The sequence below is a fragment of the Typopeltis vanoorti genome, chromosome 19 (assembly GCF_054136105.1).
Source record: "Typopeltis vanoorti isolate ZY-2024b chromosome 19, IOZ_Tvanoo_1.0, whole genome shotgun sequence".
In the NCBI taxonomy this organism is placed as follows: Eukaryota; Metazoa; Arthropoda; class Arachnida; order Uropygi; family Thelyphonidae; genus Typopeltis; species Typopeltis vanoorti.
Window position 1 is genome coordinate 102376157 of NC_143567.1, and position 7988 is coordinate 102384144.

Genomic DNA, 7988 nt, shown 5'->3' on the forward strand with positions numbered 1-7988 from the left:
AGCGTGAATGTTATAATAAACCAGTGCTCGAGTTCGCAACATCTTAGTTGTGAAGCCAGCCAGGTTCATATCGCTACGTAGTACAGACCGTAGCAGTAATTATGCACAAAAAAAAAAAAAAAAAAAAAAGCACTAACTATATTCAAGTCTCTTTCCCACCATCCCGACATGTTTCTTGACAACGCGGCGTCCTTCAAAGGGACACAATAATTTTGCCTAAATTTTAATGAAACACCTGTGATAATGTATTGGTTCCACACTTACTGTACCAGTAGGACATTTCAGCCATTAATTGTTTAAGTCTTACACATTTTTAAATCTAATTAAATCCAAATTGCCTGAGATTTTATTTTGCATTCACCTTCCCACGTCAAGAAACATGTTTCGGCACTTTTTGGTGCCTCGTCAGGAGACAGCTAGGGAAGGAAAAAACATCTTAAAATACGCTTGACTTATAGAAATAATCAACTAAAGTAAGGGCACATGACAATCAAAACAATATTAGCTAAATTAAAAGAAGGAACCAATTTAATAAAGGGATATGTGGGAAACCTCGAAAGGGAGAAACGGATCCCCTGTAAACCTTGCAAGGAATTCATATGTGAAAGGCAAGGGTTAAAAAAGAAGTGACCTAATTAACTTGTCAGGGTGTATTTGCATTGTTCATTCGAATCTGGGACTCGTTAAGTCAAAGAAAAGATGACATTATACAAAATTCCATCTAAGTCTATTCATTTATAAACCGCATAGAACAGCATTGAGAAGACAGAAAGAGGAAACGTGATGTGACTCGAACGGTGGAAAAAAAAAAAAAGAAAAAAAAAAGAAGCTAAATTTCAAAGAAAATGTCGATCGACAACAGATTTAAGTCGGAAAATGTGGAAAAACCATGAAGAGTGAGCGAGATCTCAGCTGGATTCATTATGGATTTTTGTCTGCTATTCTGAATCCTCCAAAAGCTGAACTGCTAGTGTTCCACCTGTCACTGCTAACAGCCCAAATACGCCAATGCAAACACTCCATGGTGCAAGGCTCCTGCATTGATGGCACTCCACTAACTGGAAACGGGCATTTACTTTGGTGTGACAAATCAGCATTCTGAAGATTGGATGGTTTCACAAAACTCCAGACGGCATTCAACTCGTACAACTCAATGAAACTTCCTCTGTACATGGTTTCCGTAATCTGCTGAAGTACACCAGTGCTGTCAACCAAGGGAATCGGGGTAGTACATATGTACAGTAGCGTTCAAAAGTATTTGACGCATTTTTGTTCATAAGTATTTATCGCAGTATGTTCAGAATTTTATACATATATATAACTTAAATCAGAAATATTTTATTTTTTATTCTAAATAATTTCCAGTGTTTTGTATTAATACATTATTGACTTCAGAAATCAATCAAAACTATTTTTACATTCATGAATGACCGAAACAAAATGAATTACAATTCAATCAAATACAATCATGAATTAAAACATGAATTAAATAAAACAAATTCTTTATCTGACATCAGTAGTAGGGGGGTCACTCTGATCAAGATCAAGATAAGATAAGGAATCGTGACGTGATTGGTTGCTGACGTCATTGTATGCGTGGCTTCATGGGTTTGGAATGTTAGGAATTTCCCTGTGGGCATATGTGTCAATGGCTTCAGTTGTGTTTTGGTTCGCGTATGGAATGATGGTGTTGAGATTGGTGGATACTTCTGACCAGATGAAGATCAAGATAAGATAAGGAATCGTGACATGAATGTTTGTTGTTATGAGATGTAGATAAGTGACGTCATTTGTTATTTGTAAATAAATGACGTCATTTGTTATTTGTAAATAAATGACGTTATTGTTTTGAATGGAAAGGAAGATATATTAGAGATAAGGAATCGTGTCGTGATTGGTGGACACTTCTGACCAGATGGAGATCAAGATAAGATAAGGAATCGTGACCTGAATGTTTGTTGTTATGAGATGTAGATAAGTGACGTCATTTGTTAGTTGTAAATAAGTAACGTTGTTGTTTTGAATGGAAAAGGGAGATATATTAGAGATAAGGAATCGTGTCGTGATTGGTGGACACTTCTGACCAGATGAAGATCAAGATAAGATAAGGAATCGTGACGTGAATGTTTGTTGTTATAGAGTTTGGAATTTCACTGGGGCCCTTGTCTGTCGGGGACATCACGTGGTGTTTTTGGTTTGTTTATTGCGTTGTGGATGATATTTAGAGATAAGAATCGTGACGTTATGTGTTTGGAAATTTCTGGGGAACATATGTCTCTATGTGATATCACATGGTATTTTGGTTTGGCTATGGAATTGTGGGCGATGTTTTTGAGATAAGATATCTTGGAATTTTCCCAGGGTGACACACATCTTCATGTTTTGTTTGGTTGTCTATAGATGACTGTACTAATTTCCAATACATTATGGGGTATTTCTTTCTTTCTTGTTAAAGGTGGGAATTCTTAGAGTAGAGTAGAGTTGTGATGGCGTCCGTGTTTCGAGTTTTTCTGAATAATTTAATTATATATACTAATGGCACTCAAGCATACAGTTTTTTTTTCATAGCTCATCTGTATTTTCTTCTATATTCATATTCTAATCAACTTCATATTTTATTCATAATTCATCCGAATATTTTGATTTGTCTAAAATTAAGATCTTAAAATTCAATAAATAAATAAATAAATAAACAAATCGTGTGTGTGTTCACGGTGATTTCAAAAGTGTTCTTACTTAACACATCAAAGACACTGTTTGTTCTTTTAAGTTTACATATTTATTTCACAGATATTATTTACAATGCAATATGCAGAAATAGGAATTTACATATATCACCAATGCAAATGGTGTTTTTCTTGGCGTAACATTTCTTTGATGAGGCAAGTTTGATTGCCTGATTTTGATACCACTTCCCAAATGATTATGGAAATTTCTGAGGTCACTAATATTAGCAGTACTGCTATAAAAGCAAATAATTGCCACTTTTGCGATGGTTCTTGATTTTCACCTGCAAAGAAAAAAAATCATTGATAGTAATCGAAAACTTAGCAGATTACTATAATCCTAATACATTAGTTAGTTTTGGAAGTATCAAAGCTTTACAGAAACATACAAATTTGTCACATGAAACTGAAAAGTTGGTTAGCAACACAACCTACTTATGTGAGACATAAATCCATTAGAAGAAAGTTTAAAAGCAATCAAATCAAAGTCCCGACACTTTGCGTGGGTTCGAACACTGAAGAAGAAATCAGCAGACGATGTTGTTAAAGCTTTCGAGTCTATTTTTAAAGATGAAGTGCCATGTTACATAAACACTGGTCAAGGAAAAGAGTTTTGCAACAAGAAAGTTCGTGCAATGTTTAAAAACCATAATATTCATTTCTACACGACCAGGAGTGAAATGAAAGCACCCATTGCAGAAAGATTTATCAGAACATTGAAAACAAAGATCTACAAATGGATGACGTATACTAAAAGTAAAAGTTATACGAAAGTTTTGCCGACCCTTGTACATACTTATAACCTCACACCACACCGCACTATCGGTATGGCTCCTTCACAAGTTAACCTCCACAACGAGGATCGTGTTTGGAAATATTTGTACGGAACCCAAGAGGAGACTACCAAACCAAAATTTCAAGTAGGTGATAGTGTGGTTTTAAGTGATGATACCCACAAATTTAGAAAAGGGTATTGGGGTAACTGGACACGAGAATTGTTCACTATTGCTCAGGTTATTAATAGAAACCCTGTAGTATATAGAGTTCGCAGTCGGGACGGAGAGATAGTGGAGGGAACTTTCTACGAAGCTCAACTGCAAAAGGCTAATGTACCCACTGAACTTCCGGAAGACGTGTATCTAATCGAACAAATACTTAAACAGCGCAAACAGAAAGGAAAGCTTCAGTATTTTGTTAAGTGGCTCGGTTATCCCTCATCGTATAATTCTTGGGTTCGTAGCGAAGATGTTTTATTTAACCCTTCCCAGTAATGCCAGTATGAAAATGTTTCCTACAAACACGCAAACGAAATTTCAAGTGGAATTACCACACGAGATCAGACTTAAAGGTAAATTGGAAGTTGCTCTTGCCGAAATTCATCTTCTGGGAGAATTTAACAACATAGATTCCGGTTACGATGAGTTTCATATGATACGTGCAATTGGAGGAGGAGTCAACAATATCGACAACAACAACATCACAGGAAACAAAGTTTTCGAAAAGTCTAAAGAAGGATTTTACAAAGTGTACAAGATTCCCCATGGCAGTTACAATCCACCCTCTGAACTTCTTCAAGCAATGTTTGATGTGAGTTCTGTGATTATTGGAAAAAAGAACCCAAACAACACTATTTCTCTGACAGTCCCAAAAGGTACAATTACAGGGAAATATCCAGTTGATATAAAGAGGGGTGTAGCCGCATATTTTGTTTATTCTGATTTAATACAAGAACAGATAGTTGGTGATACATGTGTACCATTGTTACGAGTTGTTCAGTGCAGCACTAAGTGTTCCTTCGTTTTTGCTCAACCTGATTATTATCCGTTACGAAAACAAACATTTCAGTCAATTAGCATTGAAATTCGTTCTGACAGCGGCGAGTTGTTCCACTTTCGTGGTGGCAAGACAACAGTTAAATTACAGTTCCGACAAGTGAAGGATGACTGATTATCTCAGATATTACACATTGCAGGCCGGTGGGACTCAAATGTTTACGCCCCCCCCCCCCCAATACAGCGTGGGTACGGATTAGGTAGCATTTTCTAGAGTGCCTTCTCCTTTCTACGTCCACTTTTAAAACCTGCAGCTCAATTTGTCGGTCGTCAAGCCTTAAAAGCCGGTCAGCATATGATAGGAGATGTATTGGAAGGGGTATCTGTACGTCGAGCCTTTATAAATAGAGCATCAGAAGCTGGGAAAATCATTGCTGAAAAGGCTCAGAGTCGATTACTTCAGAGAGGTCAAGGAAGCAAGAAGAAAAAAACGAATACTAAAAAGCGCAAGCGAGATGACATCTTTTGCTGAGGATATGATGTCAGAGTTAGATCTTTTTTCCCACCCTCGTGTCAACATGTGTGTGGAAAGAAGTTCTTATGTCACCTACCAACCAATATCCAGTACTGACAGTGGAGGTCCTGTGGAATTTTGCATACCAGGTACGTCTGAAGAATACTTGGATTTGGGAAACTCATACCTACGTGTTCGTGTGCGCATCACTGACAATGATAATAAACCTATCGAAGATTCTTCAGTTGGTGTTGTGAATAATTTTTTCCATTCCCTGTTCAGTCAAATTGACTTTTTTCTCCAAGATAAACTAGTGAATGTGGCATCAGACACGTATCCTTATAGGGCTTATATTGAAAACCTACTAAATTATGACAAAAATGCTAAAAACAGTCAACTCACAAATGAACTATTTGTTAAAGATGATGTGCCTAATGTTAGTGATATGTTTACCAAAGTGAATGTGGGATGCGTAGACGACAAGCTCGAATTAACCAATCGAAAAGTGTCGAGATGCTTGGGCGAATACACGCTGACATCATGCATCAAGACCGGTACTTGATCAATAACGTTACTGTTCGTATTCGTATGGTTCGCAGTTCTCCCGAATTTTGTTTACTGACTGCAAATGCTGATTCTAAGGCTAAAGTGCAAATTGAAGAGGCTACACTTTTTGTCCGCAAAGTCAAAATAAATTCAAAGATTCAACTGGCTCACCTGTCTGTGCTAGACAAATCAAACATGATATATCCCATCAATCGTGTGCAAGTGTCTTATTTTTCGATTCCCAAGGGTATGTCAGATGCCACACAAGACAATCTGTATCTAGGTGAAATACCATCTAGATTAATTATTGGACTGGTCGCTAGTGATGGATTTAATGGCAGTTTCAACAGAAATCCATTTAATTTTCATTACTTCAATCTGAATTTTCTTGTAGTGACAGCTGACGGTATTCAGTATCCCTCACAACCTTTGACTCCGAACTTCAAAGAAAGACATTACAGCAGATGTTACATGTCACTGTTAACATCACTAGGTAAATGGAACAGAGACTGTGGTAATGACATTTCTTATGAAGAATACATAAAGGGAAACATTCTCTATGGATTTGAATTATCGCCAGATCAAAATGCCGTTGCCCCCCATGTCAGCCTGTTAAGAAGAGGAAGTGTGCGACTCGAAGTTAAATTTGCTCAACCTCTTCCTGAAAACATCACAGTGGTTCTTTATGCAGAATTTGAGTGTACGTTATCCGTAACAAAGGATCGTTCTGTGTTACTGGACTATGAACACTGAACAATTAGTAAGCATACTAGAGTTAGAACCCACCACGAGAAAAGTGGGTTTAGGAGTTTGTGCTCGTGATGAATTGCCACAATATCCGATCAGAAAACAACAGTCGATGTTCGTCGTGAACACAGATCCGACCTGGTTGCCAGGACAACATTGGCAAGCTATCTATATTAAAGACAAACACGGTGATTTTTTCGATAGCTTCGGTCGTCCACCCGAAAACGATATTGTTAACTTTCTGAATATTAACACTAATAAATGGCATTATAATTCTGTAGCTGTACAAGCTAAGGAATCTGTCGCGTGTGGTTTGCATTGTGTGTATTTTTTAATATTGAGATGTCGTGGTCTTTCTATGCAAAATATTATTAGTAAATGTTATTCTAAGGATTTGTGGTTAAATGATATTGTAGTAACTAATGCTGTTACAGATCATTTACTGAAAATAAAAAAATAATTTTAAAAAAAATTGTTTTTTCGCTTACCATTTTTTCCAAACCAGTTTCTTATTCCCGCGCAGCTTTCGGGGAGACAGAGAGATGAATTTGGTACTCCTTCTTCGAGCTCTCTTGCGGGGAGGGATTGGAGTGGAAGCATTTTCTTCACTGGGACTGGCTGACGTTGATGGTTGATGGGAATGGTTCCGGGTATTTGGTTTGTTCAGTAAAGGTTCTGGACGTGGTAGTCTATGTTCCTGTTGCTCTCCTTCTGTGAGAGCCAATTGGTTTTTCAACCCAAAATACTTTTGCAGAACATTTAAATATGCTTTTACTTTTTCATCTGTATGTTTATTTCTTATTTTTAAAATGGCACTCATTTCGTCATCAAGTGTGTAGAGTTCATGCTCCTCTGGTGATTGGAGAAGTGTAAACTTTTTAAACATATTCATTTTCTAATAAGTGAAGTCAATAAAGGAACAATGATACTGCCTAATAATGGTAACAGTGCTCCCCCGTGCTGTAAAACCAGTTTTCTTCTGGTAATGAAGGGAAGCGATTTGTTACTTAGTCTCTTATAATTTTTTATCCTTCATAGGCGTGACTTCTGGTTGTGTTTTAGTGGAATATTTCCACATAAAACATTTTTGCAGATTTCACAGAGTGTGGTGATTTGGCTGGAGGTGCAATGTTTTAAAGCATCAATTGCTTGTTTGGGAGAGGAATGAGATAAGTACTTGATGAGATATTCATAGCGTTTGAGTCTATCAGCCATTCAGGGATAAACACTGTATTGGGTTCTTCCACTGGCAAAATCCGTGACCTCAAGCGTAAAATATCAGGTGTTTCCTGTCTAAAGTCTAAAACTAAATATGAATGGGGTTCGCGTGTTGCCTCTTTATAAATCTGAACTAACACGTTCGTTTGTCCTGGAAATACTTGGGAAGCTAAATGAAAAAACTGCAAAGAGGCTCGGGGATTTTTAAAAGCAATAACATAATGGCTATTGAGAGAAATTGTACGAAAATGTGTACCTTTACAGAATAAATTTTGTGTCAGTAGAATGACACTAAGGTTACGGTGATGTGAACCTTTTATGAATGCATCAGCTATTTCCGTGCTGTCCTTAGCCTGGTGAACCAAATCATCGATTATGAGTAAATTTCTCACATTAGAATCAAATTCAGGTAACTTCAAACCATTCACGAATTCTATATTGGTAAATTTTTTAAATTTATCTTGA

General features: G+C 36.9%; 1 long non-coding RNA gene across 1 annotated transcript; it reads right to left on the reverse strand.

Annotated features, from left to right (window-relative positions):
* Positions 1–2801: 2801 nt before the first annotated feature.
* On the reverse strand, positions 2802–6923 carry LOC150096403 (uncharacterized). Its single transcript, XR_016549934.1, has 2 exons — positions 6794–6923; positions 2802–3010 (listed from the first exon to the last, which is right to left on the reverse strand). It is a non-coding gene; the product is annotated as an uncharacterized LOC150096403 (long non-coding RNA).
* Between the last annotated feature and the right edge of the window lie 1065 nt (positions 6924–7988).